The 22,978-nt window shown below is 33.5% G+C and overlaps 2 long non-coding RNA genes across 5 annotated transcripts; one reads left to right on the top strand and one right to left on the bottom strand.

The window, feature by feature from the left end:
- Window positions 1-12,852: 12,852 nt before the first annotated feature.
- Window positions 12,853-16,286, bottom strand: LOC132302901 (uncharacterized). Of its 4 annotated transcripts, none has more exons than XR_009480974.1 (4): window positions 15,874-16,286; window positions 15,553-15,652; window positions 15,219-15,315; window positions 12,853-13,260 (listed from the first exon to the last, which is right to left on the bottom strand). It is a non-coding gene; the product is annotated as an uncharacterized LOC132302901 (long non-coding RNA). The 4 variants fall into 4 exon arrangements; XR_009480972.1 differs by having other exon boundaries at window positions 15,839-16,286; XR_009480973.1 differs by having other exon boundaries at window positions 15,553-15,638; window positions 15,839-16,285.
- Window positions 16,287-16,787: 501 nt separating this feature from the next.
- On the top strand, window positions 16,788-19,255 carry LOC132302902 (uncharacterized). The gene is made up of 3 exons (XR_009480975.1): window positions 16,788-16,992; window positions 17,184-17,235; window positions 18,913-19,255. It is a non-coding gene; the product is annotated as an uncharacterized LOC132302902 (long non-coding RNA).
- Window positions 19,256-22,978: the final 3,723 nt, after the last annotated feature.

Raw genomic sequence — 22,978 nt, forward strand, 5'->3', positions numbered from 1 at the left:
ATAATGGGATGTATATAATTTATTTATTTAATAAAGATATACATAAATTATATACTTAACATATTTTATTTACCTTTTTAATATTTTATTTTTTATTTTTTAAGTTGACTTGGATTGGGAAAAGGGTTAGGGTTATTTTATTTAGCCTATAAATATATAGCTATAGGTTGTAAAAGGGGGTTAGAAATATTCACGTAATATATTCTAGAGAGAGAGAGAGAGTTAGAGAGGGAAGGAAGAAAAAAAAACCCTGTAGAGAGAAGATCAAGGAATAAGATGTTTAATTTTTGATCCGAAAGTTTAAGACAAGTTCTTCTTCTATCTCTTTCCCTTTGATTCGTATTTCTGTACATGCCTAGGAAATTTCAGGATTTATTAAACACATAAAATTAAATTATTATGCATATTTAATTGGATTAGAACATAGGTTTTATGAAATTGGTTCATATCTGTTCTTGTGTTATGAATTGATAAATGCATGATTTTGATTTGATTTCCGGTGTGAATTTTTATATATTTAAATTATGTATTTTTCATATCTGTGAAATGATGGAACGTAGAAATATGCCTAGGATTCCTGAACATTAAATAGGAATTAGGTTTGGGTTTAAATAAATTTAAATAAACTCAATCATAATGATGCTTGCTATTTGAATGTTTTAAACAAACGAATGGATTTAATTTTTTAAAATGTTTTAGCAATTGAGATTAAATGTGTAGGATGAATTGGATACGGAGAATGCTTATTTGACGGTATAATAAAATATCATCATGTATAAGATTCAGTTTGTGTAGGACATATGATATAGGAAGCTTAAATAAATAATAAGTCATTCCTAATTTGTGATAACTTGATATCATATTATCATAGTTATTTCTGGATTGTTTGATATATTTCCTTAATCGTTACATCAATTGTTAGATTGTGTGGTTTAATGCACCGGTATGGGACGGTGGCATTCTAGGGACGGATTAACTTATCAGTTAAATCCTACCTATTTTATATAAGGGAATGGATTAACTAAAATGTTAAGTCCTACTTATATTCAAGTCAGGTCAGCTGAACAAGTTGAATGACTTATAAAGGATTAATTTATTATATAAGGGAATGGATTAACTAAAATGTTAAGTCCTACTTATATTCAAGTCAGGTCAGCTGAACAAGTTGAATGACTTAAGGAGGATTAATTTATACTGGATAAGATGGTTGCAAAATTATATATATATATACGTATGGTGCCATGATATGAGCTTGAGTCTCAGGATCAGTGGTTAGGGCGCGTATATCGCTAGGGATGTGTAGCTAGATACAGTGTAGTTGTGTACTCTGGTAGGTATAGGTACTCATGCCCACTATATGTGCGTTTTGCATGCCGCCTACTATTCAGATTGAGACAATCCTATAGTCTAGTGAGGTTCCTTTAGTGTGTATATATATATATATATACGGACTACTAGTTACTGTTGGATTGACTATGATGTATAGGTGTATCGGATCTCTGCTTGGACTATAGTAGAGTAGAACTTGTTTGTGGGCCTGACCCACCATTATTTTTCAGGTGTTCGTCAGGAGTAGAGGTTGTTCGTGCTAAGCAGGGATCAGTCTACTTCATTCTTCCGATGCTACATAGGGTTCCTTTATGATTCAGTTTCCTGATTTAGACAGTTATTGTTGTCATTTGTTTAATTTAAATTTTCTAGGGGTCCACACAGTATGGATTCCCGAGTTGTATTTTGGAGGATCAGTTGTATCAGAAGAGTTTATTAATTAATGGAAATATATTCTGAGATTTATTATTAGATTATCATTTTAGTTTCTTGTCAGTATTTTATTTATTCTTCTTTATTCTTTTGTACTCTGTGTTCGTTTATTGCCGATTTATTTTTGATATCCTCGGGTATTCGAGCGTGGGCCTTGCCAACTCGCATTCGAAAATCTGGGCGTATCACAATTTCTCTTGGATTTTAATTGAAGAATTATTAAAATATATTTTGTCAATTACATAGGATTATGTGTTGGATCATAATTGCTTAATTCTTATATTAAATTCTATCAATTATCTGGAATTATGTATTGGATTATAATTGCTGAATTCTTATATTAAATTCTGTCAATTATCTGGGTTTGGGTGTTGGACTATAATTGCTGAATTAGTACACTAAATTCTGTCAATTATATGGATGTTGCAGATCGTATGCACCGGTATGGGACGGTGCCATACTAGGATGGTTTAGCTCAAAATGCTAAAACCTACCCTATTGGAATAAGGGAATGGATTGTAAAAATTGAATCCTATTTATATTTAGGTCAAATCAACTGAGTAAGTTGAGTGACCACCTGGATTAATTGTTGGTTGTAGTTAAGTTATATCAACTGCATAAGTTGAGTGACTAACTGGATTATAAATTGTATGTCAGATCAATAAATAATTGAGTGACATACTATGACTTTGGATAGACTTTAAATATATGATTATGGTACCACGATGTGAGCTTGAGTCTCATAGTCGATGGTTAGGGCGCGTATATGCAGTAGATGCGTAGCTGGTTATGATAGGTTGAGGTATACTCTATTAGGTCTAGGTACTCATGCCCACCTTTGGGTGGGTTTTTGCATGTTGCCTTCTATTCAAGTTGAGGCCCCCTTCGTAGTCCAGTGAATGCCCCTTAGTGTGGATATATATGTATATATGGACTACATAGATATTATGAGATGTCTAGGGTGTATCTGCGTATCGGGTCACTGTATGGATTGTACTTAGATTAGAACTTTTTCGTGGACCTAACCCACTCTTATATTTTTCAAGTATCGGACGGTTCCAATCTTAGGCCTGATCGTACTGAGCGGAGACTATCATCCACTCTACCGACGGCGTAGGGTTTCATTCTATATTTTAGATTTGGTTTTATTTCCAGTTATTTTATATTCAGTTGGGATTTGATTTAGGGGTCCATTAGATGGATTCCCGAGTTGTACTGATGGAGGTTTTGGAGAGTAAGATTATTTAATCTTTATTATTTCGAGAATTGTATATTTTAGAATTCCTTCAGCTTTAATAATTATTTCTTAAATCCTTTTGTCATCTATATTCATTTTAAAATACTTAATTGTTTGATATTCCCTCGGGTTCGGGCTTAGGCCTGATCAACTCAGTCTCAGAGTCGAGGGGTATCACATATGCCAATACCTTTTCAATCACTTACTTCCCCTCATTAGTTCAACCTTGAAGATCCTTTAGTTGACGCATTCCAATGTTGTCCACTAACTTCTTGAATGTTATAGTTGGAAGCGCTTTAGTGAATAAATCTGCTAGATTATCACTCGAGCGTATCTACTGAACATCAATATTACGGCTCTTCTGGAGCTCGTGTGTGGAAAAGAATTTTGGTGAAATGTGCTTCGTTCTGTCACTTTTTATGTATCCTCCTCTTACCTGTGCAATACATGCTGTATTATCTTCATATAATATTGTTGGACTATCTTTGATTGAAGAGAGTCCATATGATTCTCGAATATGTTGTATAACAGATCTCAACCAAACACATTCTCTACCTGCTTCATGAATTGCGAGTATCTCAGAGTGATTTGAGGAAGTTGCAGTCATGGTCTGTTTCATAGATCGCCATGATATAACAGTATCACCACAAGTAAACAAGTGACCTGTTTGTGATCGGGCTGTATGTGGGTCAGAAAGATAACCTGCATCTGCATATCCGATCAACTGGGGTTTTGATTTTCTTGAATAAAACAACCCCATATTAGTCGTTCCCCGAAGGTAACGCATAATGTGTTTGACCTCATTCCAATATGTTGATTGATAGATAAGAATTCCACTTGGTAAATGTTCGATCTGCAGACCGAGACAAAATTTTGTTCTACCAAGATCTTTCATTTCGAATTCTTTCTTTAAATAATTAGCAGTCGTGGTGAGCTCTTCAGGAGTTCCCACAAGATTTAGATCGTCAACATATACAGCTATAATGGCAAATCCAGATTTTGATTTCTTGATGAAAATGTATGGACAAACTTGATTATTCACATATCCTTCTTTTAGTAAATACTCGCTGAGATGATTGTACCACATGCATCCGGATTGCTTCAATCCGTACAAGGATCGTTGTAGCTTGATTGAATACATGGTACGTGGTTTCAAGCTATTTGCTTTAGGCATTTTAAATCCTTTAGAGATTTTCATATATATGTCACTATCTAGTGATCCATATAAATAAGCTGTAACCACGTCCATCAGACGCATATCCAATGCTTCTGAGACTGTCAAACTGATTAAGAAGCGAAATGTGATTGCATCTATCACAGGAGAGTATATTTCCTCATAATCAATATCAGGTCTCTATGAGAAACCTTGGGCTACAAGTCGGGCTTTGTATCTTACAATTTCATTTTTCTCATTATATTTCCTTACAAATACCCATATGTACCCTACAGGCATGACATCTTCAGGTATCTGGACTACAGGTCCAAATACTTCACATTTTGCTAATGAGTTTAGCTCTGTCTGTATTACTTCTTTCCATTTTGGCCAATCATTTATACATCGACACTTTTCGACGTTTTGAGGTTCAGGATCCTCATTATCACCTGCAATATCAAGAGCAACTGCAAAGGAGAATCTATCGCTAATAATAACTGTATTTCTATCCCACAATTCTCTATAGTTTATTAAGATCTCATTATTTTCAGGTACCAACGCCTCTTCCGGGGCATGCATATCTTCTGGGACTACTTACTTATAAAATTTAGATTGATCAATCATTTTCGTTGTTCCTTTTGCAAGTGCTTTCCTTTTCCGGGGAACAGTGTCTTTTGCACCGACTAGTCTACCACGCTTCTGGCGTGTCTTAGATGCATTTGCAATAACACTGACAGACTGTCCTACAGGGACATCAATTCTTGCTGGAATGTTTGCAGCTGGTATATGTGATTTCATCACTTTCTTTGTGTCAGTGAATGCATCGGGTAATTGATTTACAATACTTTGTAAATGAATGATCATTTGAACTTCTAGTTCACATTAATTTGTGCAATGATCGAAATAAGATAAAGTCAAGACATTCCAATTAATAACTCGTTACTCTTCTAGCTTTTTCTTCCCCCCCCCCCCTAATGGAGGGAAAGCAGCCTCATCGAAGTGACAGTCAGTAAACTGTGCCTTAAAAACATCACCTGTCATAGGTTCAAGATATCTAATAATAGATGGAGAATCAAAACCTACATAAATACCAAGTTGTCATTGATGACCCATTTTGGTGTGTTGTGGGGGTGCAATTAGAATATATATAGCGCAACCAAAAACTCGTAAGTGAGAGATACTTGGTTGTTGACCAATCACAAATTGTAGTGGTGAAAAACTATGATATGCAGTTGGTCTAATGCGAACTAATGATGGTGCATGTAATATCGCATGTCCCCAAGCAGAAACAGGTAGTTTAGTTCTCATAAGTAATGGTCTAACTATTAACTGAAGACGTTTGATAAAAGATTCTGCAAGACCATTTTGGGTGTGAGTATGTGCAACAGGATGTTCAATAAGAATGCCAATTGACATGCAATAGTCATCAAATGATTGAGATGTGAATTCCCCAATATTATCAAGACCGATAGTCTAGATTGGATAATCTGGAAATTGTGCTCGTAATCGGATTATTTGAGCAAGGAGTCGAGCAAATGCAACATTACGAGTAGAAAGTAAACTTACGTGTGACCACCATGTTGATGCATCAATTAAGACCATAAAATATCGAAATGGTCCACACGCTGGATGAATTGGTCCACATATATCCCCTTGAATTCGTTATAAAAATGGTAGGCATTCAACAACGACCTTGAAAGGTTATGGTCTAACTATTAATTTACCCTGTGAACAAGCGGTCCAAGGATAATCATTTGCTAAAAGAATCTTCTGGTTCTTTAGTGGATGACCATGTGAATTTTCAATGATTCGGCGCATCATTGTTGACCAGGATGATCAAGGCGATCATTGTTGACCAGGATGATCAAGGCGATCATGCCAAAGTATATAAATATTTGGGTCAGAACACTTCTGGTGCGTCATTGCATATGACTCAATTACTCTTATATTTGTATAATATAATCCAGAAGATAAAGCAGGGAGTTTTTCTAATACATGCTTCTGGCATGTAATATAGAGATATTCAACGCCCCCTTCATTTATAGTCTCAATATTGTAACCGTTGAGACGTATATCTTTAAATCTTAATAAATTTCTTTTAGATTTGGTAGAATATAGAGCATCATCAATATTTAATTTTGTTACACATGGTAACACAATGATAGCTCTTCCGGAGCCTTCAATTAGATCAGCTGGACCTGATATTGTATTGACATGAGCTTCAACTAATGTTATACGCAAAAAATATTTTCTATCTCGGAGTATAGTGTGTGTTGTTGCACTGTCTGCCAGATAGATATTTTCACCATTTATCTTGGGTATAGTCAATGCCTTAGTCAGATTCATGCTTCTTCATACACACAAAATATATATTTCACTTCAAACTTGAAACACAAACTAAATTTACATACAAGATAGCCAAAATAAAAACATACTGGTACAACCTAGATAGAGACATATTGATACAATGAAAATTTTAACATACTGATACAGATAAGATAAAACACACAAGGGATAACATGCTAGAGAAGGACACATTAATTGGTATGGACATTTCTATCTCCAATCAAATGATCAATACTACCACTAGGATCAGCAAAGAAGTCAGAAACATCAAGGTGAGTAATTTCAACTGGTAAGTCATCATCCACAAAATTTATTTCAATTTCCTTTCCTTTTCCCTTATCATTCATTAAGGCACGGTAAAGATCAGCTAGATGTTTAGGCGTACGATAGGTACGCGACCTATGACCTTTCATTCCACACCTATAGCAAGGCTTGTCATCATATATCTCAGGAGCTTTATTCTGCAAAGCTTTTCCTTTTGCTTACTTGGTCGCATTTGAATTTCACTTCTGGTGGGACGGTATAGAGTTCCTTCTGGGAATCAATGAAGAATTATGACCACCACGATTATTATAATTATTTTTATTGCGACCATATCCACGACCACCACTACGTCCACTTCCACGTCCATGTCCATGGCCGTAAAATTAGGACACATTCATTTCTGGGAATGGTACAGATCTAGTTGGATGGGATTGGTGGTTTTTTATTTATTTATCAAAAGCTCATTATTCTGTTCAGCCACCAACAAACAAGAAATCAGCTCAGAATATTTGGTAAATTTTCGTTCTCTATATTGCTGCTGCAGGAGCACATTTGAGGCATGAAATGTGGAGTATGTTTTTTTCTAATATATCATCATCAGTAATTTTTTCTCCACATAATTTTAATTGTAAGCTGATTTTAAACAAGGCTGAATTATACTCACTTACACTTTTAAAATCCTGATATCGTAGGTAGATCCAGTCATAGCGAGCTTTTAGAAGGATCACGGTTTTCTGATACTCATATCATTCTTTCAAATTTTCCCACAGTGTAAATGGATCCTTAACCATGAGATACTCTATTTTTAATTCCTCATGGAGGTGATGGCGAAAAAAGATCATAATTTTCGCGTGGTCCTGCAGGGACGCATTATTTTCTTCCTTAATTGTCTCTCCGAGATTCATGCCATCCAAGTGGATCTCGGTGTCAAGGATCCATGACAAGTAGTTTTTGCCCAAGATATCAACTGCCACAAATTCAAGCTTGGTAAGATTTGACATTATGAACTATAAATGATAAAATAACATAGTTAGAATTATTTCACAAAAAAAATAATCAATTTGAGATTATAAAAATACTGCAGTCACTATAATATGATTTGCATAGTGGTGATATCATATATATAAATAATAGTCAATTTATAATCACAACAGAACAAGTGGCTTGGTGGCTTGTTAACTCAACTTGCGTATTAAAGGGCCACGGTTCAAATCATGTGGTAATTAAATTTTTTTTTTTTCTTTTACGTACTCAAATCTGAGCCAAGTTATATGTATAGTATATATTACTATACATAAAGTAACATGCAAAAGATTGTAACAAGATATTTAGCAAATATAATATGAATTGTCAGTAAATATATTATACAATGTCAAAAAGTTAATCATGTGTTTTCAGTAAACAAAACAATAGCAAAAAGACAAAATATGTTTACACTTATAATTTATATTTCTATGTTTTGCACAACTTCAAGTTTGTAAGGGTACTCAGTGTAAATGACTTCAGGTCAAAGAATTTTAGATTAATTTGGACTTCAGGGCAACAAATTTTGCAAAACTTCGGGTTCGGAAAGAGTACCAAATATTTGTGAAACTTTAGGCTCGCAAACAGTATATTAATATATGCAAAACTTTGAGTTTGCAAATTATATAATTTAGTATTTGCGAGACTTCGGGCTTAGCAATTTTAATTAACTATAAAGTTTGAACAACAATAGTTTAATATAAATAATTATTTTTCTTACCCTTTGAAGTGAGAAAGAAAAATATAATTTTCTTCTCAGTTGACAGAGTCTTGTGCTAATAACGTGTAATGAATATATATGTATATATAGAGTAATATTCATAGAAATAAATCTTTCACAGAGAGAGAGAGAGAGAGAGAGAGAGAGAACGGAAAGCTTTTCATTTAAGTGTGTCCTTACAGGCAGTATATACATATGGCTTATTTATAGGCTCGCAATTTTAGCTTCCTAAACAAGCTATAATAAGGCTTTCATTGTAAGCAAGAATTGAGCTTTCTCCGTAAGCCAACAAAGCTTTCACTGTAAGCAAGAATTGAGCTTTCTCAGTAAGCCAACAATGTCGTCATGGATGACTTAAGATTGTGGGCCCCATAAACATATAATATATATATATATATATATATATAAACAGAATGATGTTTTGTGGTTAATAAAGGATTTTAACATTTAATGACCGGTCAACCCAGATCAAAATCGTCTCCGGCGCAACAGTAAATCTGTTGCAGCCGGTGCGGAACTTGTGGTTCTCCATGCGCCACGTCACTCAAAGTCAATTGAGTAAAAAAAAACTTACTGAATGCTTTTATACAAGTATGGAAAGTTTTTTTATACTTTATACGAAATAAAAAAAGAATTTTATATTTTATACCAAATATATATATATATATATATATATATATATATATTTTTTTTTTCTAAAAATTGAAATACATACGGTCTTTCTCCTTCAATCACCATCGCCCTAATTCTCTCTCTCCTCTTCAGATGGTGGCTAGCAAGGCAAACAGCACCCAGAGGCACCTGTGGCGCCTTCCCCCCTCGCTCTCGTCTTTCCCCTTCAACATTGAAAGGGCATTAAAATATTCTTCACCTAATCAAACACTAAACAATGCGTCAGATTTCAGTTATTGCCGCCAACCCAATTCATCGACGCCTATCGAAGAGATGGTGAGGACCATGAATTAATCACGGTGAATTTACAAAATCTCTATTAATTCCCAAGATTAAACTAGCTAGAATCACCTTAGGAAGAAACCCAACATAGATGTAGTATAGGTCCACAAGTAGTTATTCATAAAATCCCAACATAAATGTAAAGAGAATCACATATTTTTAGGCTTCACTATTTAAATTCAAACTAGTATATTTCAAATTCAAGTTTTAACTTATAGGCTTAGGGAAATATATTTGTACAAATCATTCCATTTGTACAAATCATTCCGACCTTTCATTAATTGGTTTCATGACTAAGTTATACACAACATCCCAATATATTCCGATTAAACAGAATAGTTGCAACCACATTTCTTTAAATTTAATTAAACTCTTATCCATACGTTATCCAATTTTTAGGGACAAACTAATATTTAAAATTTAAGTTTTAACTCATAGGCTTATGCAAATATATTTATACAAATCATTCCGAGCTTTAGTTACTTGGTTTCATAACTAAGTTATGCACAACATCCCAATATATTCCTACTGAATAAAGTACTTGTAACTTATATGCAAATACATTTGTACAAATAATCCTGATCTTTAGTTACTTGGTTCATGACTAAGTTATACATAACATCCCAATATATTCCTACTGAAGAAAGTACTTGCATCCACACTATCTCAAAATTTAATTCAACTCTTATCTATACGTTTTCTAATCTCTCTACAAACATTTCTCTAACCTACAATTTCTTTTATATCACAACATTTATAGAACAAATGGTATGTTCTAGAATAGATGGTATGCCCACAACTTCTTGTATGTGGTAGATGCAACATACCATCTGCATCTACAACATACCATCTTGTATCCCAACTTTCATCTTACTAATATTCCACTTATTGTACAAATACATAAATAAACATATCTTGGTACAAATTGTATATCACAACATTTTCCTACCCTACATCCCAACTTTCCCACCATCAACATCCCAACTTTCTTCTTACCAACATCACACTATTCATCTCTATCTTATTTAGGATGTACGTTAGAAAAATGTTGGGATGCTAGTAAGGAGAAAGTTGGGATTTAAGTTAGGAAAATATTGTGATGCAAGACCAAAATAAACAATGTGAGTCATACGCAACGAAAAATACTTAGAAAGTTTTGTTTATTTTAAAATAGATCTATGTCTTTTCCAACTTTATTTATTTTAGTAATTAAACAATTAATCATATGCAGATAAAATAAAGCAAAGTATAAAGTTAGAGATGACACCAGAATTTTAACGAGGAAACCCCAGTTGATAAAATATATCAACTGTTATGGGAAAAACCTTGTGGACTGTGCAGTCCAAAGCAAACCAATCCACTACGCTTGAAACAAAGTATACCAAACTTTGACTCTAGCTCACACCCTATCGTTCTACCAAACATCAACTACTGACAATCCTCTGGCTTTGCGACTCCTCATCCAACAGCAACTTAACCTCAGATTTATACTTGATATTTGTAAAAGAGTAACAGGTAGATTAGACAACACTCCTCAAATGCTCCAACCCTTTCAAAGTGTGATCGCTTTTACTTCTGTTCTTCAATCGTCTGAATTCGATGTAGAAGAAGATATGCTTTCGTCTAATCGTTGTAGATGCAACTGTATGATCACGATCAGGATTTGAACACCACAACTCTAAACTCACTAGGTGAATATGTGTGTATTCTAGGAAGACAACAGAAAAATCAACTTTGATTTTTTGAGAAAAAAAAACTTCTTAAGGCTTTGTATAATATATGAATAATGATGTAAAAGCCGTGAATAAACCAATGAATATGACATGGTTTATATAGAGGTTTGCAAAGTCCTATTCCTTCTAAAAATAAAGGAAATTTCGTGCATAAGACTTGGAAGGAAAGTTGGATTAAAAAGGAATTACTGGAATCCTTTTGCAATTAGGACTTGTGGAACCGGTTCCCAACCTTGGTACCGGTTCCCAAAGGACACAGAGTTGTTCTTTGAAGTTTGGCTTCTGGAACCAGTTCCTACGTGACAGAATTCAACCTAAACTTGGAAATTCTGTATTTTTTGAACTCTGAAAATATACCATGTACAACATTGTGTCCTAAGTGGGAAATGATGTCCTAATCGTTGTTCTTTCATTTTTGATGAGCAACGGTACTTTCCTCTTCTGTTTAACCTCTACATTCCGCAGTCGATGTCAAGTCGGATATGGTAACTGAAATTACAACTCGACTAGGACTTGTTTTGTTACCGAAATATGCCAATTACAAAAATATATCTCACAAACAATTTGTACCAAGATATGTTTGTTTTGGTCTTGCATCATAACATTTTCCTAACCTACATCCCAACTTTCTCCAAACTAACATCACACTATTTATCTATTTATCTTGTTTGGGATGTACGTTAGAAAAATATTGAGATGCTAGTAAGGAGAAAATTGGAATGTACATTAAGAAAATGTTGTGATACAAGACCAACGTCCCAACATTTTCCTAATATGTATCCCAAACAAAAGAAATATATCACTCAAAGAGAGGCTGTATACTCTTGATTCTATTGTAATGAGGAAAAAACATTACACCAATGCCTGTTATCTTTGCCTTGCGGACTAGGAATCATTGGTCTTCAAGTGCAGATACAGTTGTATAATTTGGGAGTTCATTCAGCATGTGGTAGGCTTCTACACCAAGCCTAATAGTTGGAGAGAGCTCATTGATTGGTGTTCTTATAATTGGCCTCATGGTATGATGGTAAATGGGTCACTCATAAACTTCTTCTCTTTGCATCTATCTATTTCATTTGGCAAGAAAGGAACACAAGGGCACTTCTAAGGTTCATTTGTCCAGCTTTGGACTTGTAAATCTTTTTCTTTTTTAAAAAAGCTTACCCATTCAACTAAAAAAAAAAAGGTGAAATAGATAGTTGGAATGTTGTTAAAGAGAAGGTTGGGATGTTGTTAAGGAGAAAATTGGGATTGATAATGAATATTGGTACAAACTGATATATATACATCAATAAGTGTTTATGTATATATATATATTAATTGCATTTACAAGGTTTGGCACCAAACGCACGCTCCATATAGTGTATAAACATCTCATGGACTTCCATGTTTATTCGTAGATATGCTCCTACAGTAATAGTTGGAAGTTTTCCAACGTCACTACCATGCCATTACTTAATACATCTATGCCTCAGATAATATTTTCCAACATCACTACCACGCCATTACTTAATACATCTATGCCTCAGATAATATTTTCCAACATCACTACCACGCCATTACCAATATATCTATAATTATTGACACTATTAACCACTGACAGTGCATCGCATTCAAAGGTAACCTTTTGAAACTAATGGTCCACAACAAAGAGCAAAACTTGTCAAAAAGCCAAAACCTCTATTACAGAGATAAAGGTACAAATAACTACAACTAGATTCTAAATTTGGTAATAACAAAAAAGGAAAGAAAAAAAAAAAAAAAAAGATAATTTGAAATTTAGTCCAACCATAATAATATGATCCAAATACGCTATAACTAAACATAACTACAAACTACTCATTAATTCAAATGCATCAAAATCCCTGGTTTCTTTAAATCATCAAGTAGGACACAGAAGGTTTTAAACTTTCTTTGATCATGCATCATTAAATCGACTGCTCTCAAGAGTTGTGTTTGATCCAAGCATTGAACCTTGTAATACCTTCCCGGTAGTCACCTTTTGGGGTTTACCTCCTTGTAAACATCATCATAATTTAGACATCCTCCCACAATGGCCTCTTATACCCTTGCACCAACCCAATAAATTACAAAATATAGATCATCAGTTTTCACATGATTGGATTAAAAATCTTGAGATATAAAACACTCCAATATCAAATTCACAAAACGATTAAAACTATGAGACTATTACATATCCAAGTCAATATTATGTAGTTTAAATAGGCCACAAAAAATTAAATTGAGGAACAGCTACCAAACATTCGTTGGGGTGCAGTGCATAACAAATACTGAAAACATAAACATTTATTTCTATTTTAATTTTTCTAACTACAACTTTCAATATTATCACTTGATTTTAATGATAGGAGGAAAAAATCATAATGCTAAAAAACCATGGAACTAATAAATAATCAAAGTTTAGAATTTAGAAAAGATGTTCTTTTTCGTTTTTCTTTCAAAAGTAAAAATAAAAGAAAAGAAAAAACCATCAGTGAGATTGAATTACAATGAACTACATGTTGAACAGATTCGTTTTGAAAGTTATATCAAACAATCATCATATCCATTGAAATAATTAAAAATGAGTTAGAACTATACATGCTAAAAATACTAATAGTTTACTTCTAATTAAATAATTGGCTTAAAAATCATAAAACCAAAAGATAGTTAATAATAAAAAGCTATAGAATATTAAAAATTAGTTTCTTATGTTCAAACTCATATTATCTCCAATTTGTAACATCTCATAAACTTGAACTGCACTTATAGAAAATTTTATCAAGAAAAGGTTATGTAGTTGTGGTATCAGAAGAACAAGGTTGAAAGAGATTACCACTGAAGGCGTATGTTTATATCTACAGTACAATGTAATCACATCACTACAAACAAGTGTTCTTAAGAACTAATTAACCAAAGTGGATCGTTGTAAGGCAAATTAAATAAATGGATATGGGTTTTGCATACACTTGTTTAGCCAACGAGTCGGTAATTTATATTCCTAGAATATAATCATCAAAAAGGTAAAAATAAATTTGGGAAGGCAATTGGCATCATAAACATGACAACAAAGAAAAGTATTTTACATCTTATATTGAAATGGAATATTACAAAAAAACCTTCACAACTTCATAAAAAAAAAGTACCTTGATGGTTTTACTATTCCACTATATCTTGATATTTCTCTTTTTAGAAGGGACAAGCTTTTATCAATCCAAGATGGTTCTATTATCCATTGGTCAAAACAGAGAAACAAAATCAATAAATAATCTTGTGCCAACAATAATATATATATATATATATATATATATATATATATATATATATATATATATATATATATATATCAATATACTTCACATTCAAAATAAACATTAAAAATATACCCATATAAGTCTACTTGATATGCAACAGGTGGTAGAGTCTGCTATTAAACAAGCCTACTAGATATACTGCCCATTCATTCTACATTGTTGTTTCATACTCTAATAATTATAGGAAAATCATGTCATCGTTAAATTTATATAGAGTGAAGCATCAACCAGTTTATATTGGTTAATCATCTTTTTGAATGATCTGACATAATCACAACTTAATAAAACTAATCATGGCCATACTTGGTAACATAAGTGATGCTAATGATGATTAACACCTTACTATATTCTTCAAAAATAGCAATTACCAACCAACAACCAGCAATGTCAAACATGAAGTATACCATTAATTATTAGAATACTAGTGCTTCAAGACCAAAAAACAAGAATGGCTAATTCTTATGCTTAGATTTTATCATGAAAAAAATTGGGGAGGCTAATTGCTTGCTTTCTAAAATATTTTCAAATTCCTATAATTGGTAAATTATGTAATTCAGCCCTAAAAATTATTTCTAATACTCATCTCTTCCTGAATGATGCAATGATATATTTCATAGTTCACTTAATTACCGCTAAAAGACGAGAGATATTTCGCCATTCACTTTCTTAAAAACATATACAAAGTAACAAAAAAATTTCATCTAAAGAGTACCTATTTGGAATCTCCTTGAACATCGACAGGGCTGAAAATCGATCCTCCATCATAGGACCCCTTTTTCCTCTTTTTCAATAAAGAGAATACCGATCCCCTTCAACCACAAAGTGAAGGAACAATTCAAATAGGAACATAAGGAAACATTTTTTCTTAAAATAGGAAAAATCTACAACAGATCCAAAATCTAATTTTGCATATTTGATTTTTTTTTCCTGGCACATATATGATCATACAGAGCAAAATATTAAAAAATATATATTCTATTGCAGTCAAATAGAGAAAGAGAGAAGCAATAATCGATGGGATTTTGTGAGATAATCGGATCACGAACCTGTCCATTTCCTAGAAACCCAACACCACCATCGCTAGTTACACGAGAAACCCGGTTGAGTCGAAATATTCCAGCCAAATAATAGACTAGACACAACAATCTCAACACCATCAACGGGATAGATAACAAATCAATGCCACATCCGATTTTTCAGAAGAAATAATTTGTGAAAAATAAAATAAATCAAATGAACTGATTGGGGAATTCCAATTTAAAGTAAAATCAGATAAATTGAAAAGCTAAGAAACATAAAAAAAAAAAAAAAAAGAAAAAAAAAAAAGCATACAACATGAACTTGTCGTTGTTGGTGTATAGATCTACCTCCAAAGCTTTGACAATCCGCTGGAACTGATCTTCTTGTATAACTTCGGTGAGCTCTCACTTCCTCATCCTCTAGGTTTCCTCTCTCGCTCTCTAGCCGAGCCCTCCTTAGTAAAATATAGAGAGAGGTCTTTTCTATCATATATCAATAGGATCTCAACAGAGGTTAAAGAATAGAACCCTAAATCACATACTTGGTTTTGCTCTTTTTGTTTCTAATACAGAACCCTAAATCAGAACTTAGTGATGAACAATGGTGTGATTTTTGAGTTACATAGGTTTGATTTGTGAAGAGAGAAAAATGGAATTTAGAAGATAGAAAGTGGAATTTGAATGAATGGGCGTGCCTTCCAAATTTCAAAAGGGGCCATCAAATTAAGGGGGGAGAGTTTAGGTATCGTATCGTATATAAACCAAACCAAATATTATACCTTCCGTATTTAAACCAAATATTATATTTAACCTGTGGCTTTTACCCAAGTGAATTACTGCACCGGTTGCAACACATTTACTGTTGCCCGGAGACGGTTTTGATCCGGCCAACCCAACATTTAATGAACAATTTTAATGACCTTTTATAGCAAGATTGACGCAAGAGAGAGATTCATAATGACTTTAATTTATTTATCTAAAAATTTAAAAGAAAAAAAATTGAAATGCTGCACCAAAAAAGAGGGAGAGAGTTAAGGGTCATCGACGTTTCTAGTCTCCCTCGGCTTCTATCTGTTGTGCAACGGCCAGGATTCGGCCACGTCAGCTGGCTAAGAAAAGGAGATTTAAATTAGTTAAAATAAAGAAAGCAATTAAGGTGAAGCCCAACGTGTTAAGACTTGGTTCACTTGGGCTTTTGAAATAAGAAAGGCCCACATACTTGAGGTCCAAAAAGTCCATATAAATGAGAAACATAGCCCTAATTTTCATTCTATGCCTCCCTCGCGATCCGCCGAACCCTCATTTATAGGGCAAAAAAAAATCAAATCCGTAAAACTCACTTCCCTCCTCTGAATAAAATCCCCACTTTTGGTCTTACCTTTCTTGCTATGCTATGCCGCCTCAATCATCAGGAACTCTTATTCTTCCTCTCGCTTCTAAATCCTTGCTGATATATATTTTATTCAGGTTTTGCGTACTTTATTGTTATGATTTGGTGCAAGAATTATAAGTTGGGAATGCAAAGACCTTTTTTTCTTTTCTTTTCTTTTCCGATCTGAATCATGTGCCTTTCAATATAAAGATTATGTCAGGAAATGCATGAGTACTTAGTGCGTAATAATTTTTGCTGACCAGTTAAAAATTTGCTTTTGATATAGGTTTACTTATTGGGAAGGGAGAATTATTTGGATTGAGTAGATTCGGAAAAGAGTAAGTTTGTTTTGTGTTATTGTTATTTTTCGTTTAAGCAGCACCGAAACAAAACCCCATCCCTTTCCTCTCTCTGACATTAGAATTAATTTGAAATTTGGTTTCAGTGCTTACTAGTTAGGGTTCATGGTTATCCCTGCTCAAATTTTTTTCTTCAGTTTCAATTCTGATTATGCAATGGTGTTTATTATCCACTAAATACAGGTGGAAACAAATTAAATTGGTAGTTTCCGAATATGCTTATTAGAGAGTCAAGGCGGATTTATTAGAAATTTCTCTTTACTGTACTTCATTTTCTTTCTTTGCTGAAAAGCGATGCTACTTCAAGATTAACACTATCATTTGTTTTTTTATGTTGGGACAAAAACCAGTCAAATTATATCCCATATTGGATAATATGTAACATTTGTGACACGTGACTCAAACACACACACACTTTACTACTCTACCTTTACAAGAAATTTACTTTTTTTGCTTCATTTTTCCGTTCTTTAAGTGAATGTCGTCGAACTTTATCATTGGGATGGCATTTAGTTGAACATAAATTCCCATTGTTTTTATCAGACCCTTCCATTTCTTTCATATATAAAGAAATTATTTTTTTTACACTGACCTAGAATTTATTTTTTTTACACTGACCTCCCCTCTTGTTTGTCAAATAACACTGACAATCACTGCAAATTTATAATACTATCCTTGACTTATAAACTCAAAAAGACAATTAAAATACAGATCTATACACACACACATATATATATAAAAGAGAGACAACACTTGTTCATTAAGAGACCCAACCGAGAAAGAGCTTAAAGAGAACAGAGCCCATGCGATTTGGTGGTTTTGTAATCATATGAATCATATTGGACATCCATATTGATCAACAAAGTATGCTTTCGATTCCTTTTGGAGAAAAAATAATAATAATAAAAAGTTTTGGAAAGAGTAATGAGACAAGTGGTTTTTGATCATATGATTTGGGTTGATCCGGCCCGTTGGTAGACCTGGTGGTCTTGTTTTTATGTGGACTGATGGGGTGAATTTAGTGGTTAAAAAGGTGTAAGTTTTTTGCTTTATTGTAACAATTGTAGGTCATTCTAAGAAATTTGGGGTGGGTTTCATTAGATTTTAGGAGAGCAGAACATAATGGGGTATTGTAAAGACAGCTTGTTGAAGGAATTTCTTTGATGATCTTAAATTTACAAGTAAAATGGACCAAACCTTAACCTCTTACCATCAATAAGTTCACTTGGTATCTTTACTAAAGCTATTTTAAGATCTTTATGCATGGGTGATGATTGTCAGCAAATATGGAAGCTACCAGAAAAAATGGTTTACCGTAAAGAGGAGACGGATTAGAAAATAAAAAAGGCAGAAAGTAATCTATTTTTCATTTTTTTTTTCTTGACTTGAAAAGTAATAATAAATATAGATGGATATTTTGGTCTTTGAAATTTTGAAATAAAATAATATATATATAATAAGGACATAAATGTAATTATATAATAATAGTTAACATCATCTCATCTAAAGTCCTGAGAGGAGAGGTCCGTGTAATTTGGCAAACGGGGAGCTTTCTCTATATTGATGAAACCTCAGAGGAGGTCACTGTAATTTGCCCTTTTATTTATTTATTTATTATTATTATTTTATTTGGTAATAATCTTCCTCTATATGCAGGTGACCTCTGAGCCGGTAAATTATATTAATAATGGAGTCATAAAAGTTCTTGTGGCCCAAATGGAGGACAAATAGAGTCAAGGTGGATCCATGGTTTGAAAGGACAATCATATGGTGAAATGATGACCACCATCTATTTGCTTGAGTATAGTTTGTCCTACCCCCAAAGGAGAGGTGTACATCCTCTAAGGAATATTCTCATGCCTTGCGATTCAGTTGTTGACCTGTGATAAATTACAGTTTGTTGTTTGAAAGTTTATCAATATCAGTAAATAATCTTGCTCACTGTTGGTTGCTTTAGTAAATTGATTTTAACCAAGTATTATTCCTTGGTGTTTCATTATGTTTAGTTGCAGTGCCAGCTCTGCTATGCAACCCCTGAGGTGGGGCTGCCTTCCCCCTATAAAATGATAGTGAAAGAAGGTATATAAAATTCAAACTGCAAGTTTTTGTATCTGTTGCAAGTTCTTTCCAACCCGTGATGGGAAGAATTGTCGTGATAGAGAGTCCTTTGTTGGCCCTACTGCTCGTCTCTCTTCTTTTTTTTCTTTTTTTCTTTTTTTAAAATACTTGTCTCTTCTTTTTGATTTCTCAGTTCTTTGCATAATTCTGTGCGAGGATGCTTTGATTTTTCATATAAAGTTTTTCTGTACCCTGTTTGATTCAAAAGAGAAGAGAAAACCTCCGAGAGTCAAGTACTGGGGAATTCCTTGGTGGCCTCAAGACTTAAAGTTGGTCATTGTATTGAGTTAAGTGAGAAGATCTCGAAAAGAGTCCAAAATTTGACACAAAAGAATTCTTCATCTAAAACCAATTCACCAGACACCAAAATGGAAGATTTTCTCTCTATTATTTCATCACTGACAACTTACACAAAAGAACTTGAAGATTATTTTGAGGATGCTGAATTCCATTCTTCAATCTGATTTACTCCTTTCTACGTCCATACAATCGCTATCAAATCCGCATGGAAAACCTCTGTTTGGGGGGTTCGAAAGGGAATCCTACAGATTCACTGCGGATGGATATGAAGAGATTTTTGGCAATTGAAAGGATCGTTTGATTTGCTACTGAGAAATATCCCTGTTTATTCCATTGATATGTCTTGAGTTTTTGAAGGGAAATAATATATATATATATATATATAAAGGCTCTACTAACATACCTATTAACTGTACAATATATATAATTCACTTACAAGCCTTTAGTTTTGTTTAGTGGTGACAGTTGTTTGATCATAAATAGAAGAAAGTGAACAGGAAGTGAGAGATGAAGGGGAGATGAGATGAGAGAAAGATGCGGCTGCTATGGTTTCCAAAACTCAAAGTCAGCTTCATTTTGAAGCTTTCAAAATTGGGAAGAAAGTGGCAATTTTTGGCAACCGAGTTATGATTTGTCTACGTTTGACAGATATGGAGTTGGAGTTTCGAAATTGGAATTTGCAGAATACGAGAAAAATAATTCAGAAAATTGAATCAAATTTTTCATTATTTTTAATTTCAATTTCATCATGTTTAACAGTCTTAAGTGTTTTTTTTGGAGTTTAATACTTTTAAGTGGGCTAGCTTTTACTGTATGCTCTTTAGTCAAAGTCCATGGGCTTTTCATTTGAATTGAGGCCCAATACAAATCCATCAACGATGACTTCCTCATTTGTGTTCTTTCTTGTTTGCATCTCTATTATGGAGTTTGGAGAATAAGATCAATTTTTCTCTCAAGATGAAATTACTTTATAATTTGTAATTAGTGATTTGGCAAATCATTCCTATGTGTATGTGTGCGTGTGAGAGAGAGATTGGTGAAGAATTCAAGAATTTACTTTCCCAGCTAACTGCTAGAAATGTCAAAGCTGTTAAGATTCTAATGCTGATTCACTAGTTTGTCCATTAATAATAGGGTAAAATGCAAAAAAAAAAACCCCTGAACTATGGGGATTTTGCAACTAACCTCCCAGAACTACAAGAAATCCCCCAGAACTACAAGAAATCCCCCTGAACTTTCGTTTTCTTACAATTTACCCACTCAGACGACCAGAAAAGAAAAAAGACCAAGTTACCCTTTTAATAAAACGACGTAGTTTGGTGTGAATATCAATTTCACTTATTGACGTGGCACATAAAATTTAACCCACCAATAGCATTTTGACAGCACAACAAGATAAGGATTCTTATCGCTAGCTTACATCACGCACACATCAGCAAAACCTAACTTAACCTAACCGACCTTCCTTCATTGACGACAAAAACAAAGAGAGGAGAAAAGGAAGCCATTGTCGGCCCTGTCTGCAAATCGGTCTTGTCTGCAAATCGTCATTCTCTGCAAACCTAATCAACATAAAACCCTAAAAAACGTTTACCTTAAGGTGTGGGACTCGCTTTCAGTAACTCTCTTACTCTAATTAACTGATTTTTCTTATATGTGTATATCGATTTTGTTATATAATGACGAAGCTCAGTTATGTCTGTTTCTTGCTTTGTTCATGCGTTTTTCTTGCTTTGTATAAAGTGTTAGTCGAATTTTTGAAGGAAATGAGTAAAAGTTTGTAATTGATGTTGTTGTGACATTTTAGAAGAAAAGTTTTGCTTTTGTTCATGCATTTTTAAAACTCTGATGTTGTAGTTGATTTTTATTTTATTTGAAAGGTCCGAGGTACAATGTCTTTTGCAGTGTTTTTTTTCTTGTTCATGTCGACTAGTCCCTGTCTAAAAACCTTGTCTGTTGTTATTGTTTATTTCTATTGTATACAATGTCTTTATTTCATGACTTTATGTGAAATGGTGGTCCCTCTATGTTTGTCAAATGACCTGATATGCTTTGTAGTGGTCCTTTTTGTGTATTTAAATTTGACACAACATTATTGATTGCATTGTCTATATTATAGTGGTCCCTTTTGTGTTACTAAATATGTAACATGTGTTATTTAATTGTACCCCAATTGCATACTGACATACATAGTGATCATGTGCTTAAATTATTGAATTGGATATGTTATTTAATGATTGCATTGTCTCTATTATTTGTACACTTATTGAATAAAGTGTCTATGTTGTTTTGATGAAGGTTGTATTTGTCATTATTTATATTGAGGTTTTGAATACCCACTTGTTGTTGTAGATGGATGATATGTTTACTATTGAACTTCATCATGGGGGTATATTTGAGAAATCACCCCCTATAACATACTTAAGAGGAAATATAACTAAATTTGAAAAGATAGACCCTGACATAATGTCATATCCTGAGGTTCAAAAGATGGCAACTGCATTGGGGTATGGGGTGATCAGTGAAGTGTTTTACAAAGTACCTTATGAGTGGCAACAATTTAGAGAAGTGAAGTGTGATTTAGATGTGTTCAGGATGTTTTATGACCAAGAAGCTCATGGAAAAATGTCTGTTGTCAAATTATACATTGTTGCACCTTTTTTTGAATGGGGCAGAGAATGAGGTCAACTCAGATGCTGATTTAGGGTGGGATTATCTAATGAGTGATACCCAACTCGTTGCTCCAGTGTCAAGTGAGTATGGTCCTAATGATGAGTTGATAAGTCTATGTAAATCTGATGATGAATGTGTTGATAGTGGTTATATGCACTAGGATTACATTGTTTCAAGGGATTTTGGAAAAAAAAGAACTGGAATTAAGCATGAAATTTGGGTCAGCTGCTGATTTTAGGTTAGCACTTAGGGAAAATGCATTGAAAAACAAGTTTGATATAATGTTTACAAGGAATGATGGAGATAGGGTAACTGCAGTGTGCAAGGCTGAATGTGGTTGGAGGATACATACAAGCAAACCTGAAAATGAAGATTGTTTGATTATTAAGACCTATGTGCCAGAACATACTAATTGTTTATGGCCTAATACAAATGGACAGGCCTCATCAACCTTCTTAGCAAACAAATATTGTGAACAACTGAGATTGAACCCTAAGATACCTGTGGGAACACTTAAGAGCACCATTACATCTGAAATGAACATTGATGTGTCTACACGTAAAGTTTATTGGGCTAAAAGAAAGGCATTAGAAATGATTGAGGGGAATGATACTGAGCAGTATGGTAAAAT

This window comes from Cornus florida, unplaced genomic scaffold (genome assembly GCF_030987335.1).
Source record: "Cornus florida cultivar Cherokee Brave unplaced genomic scaffold, ASM3098733v1 CherokeeBrave_3.0.0_Hap2_Chr04, whole genome shotgun sequence".
In the NCBI taxonomy this organism is placed as follows: domain Eukaryota; kingdom Viridiplantae; phylum Streptophyta; class Magnoliopsida; order Cornales; family Cornaceae; genus Cornus; species Cornus florida.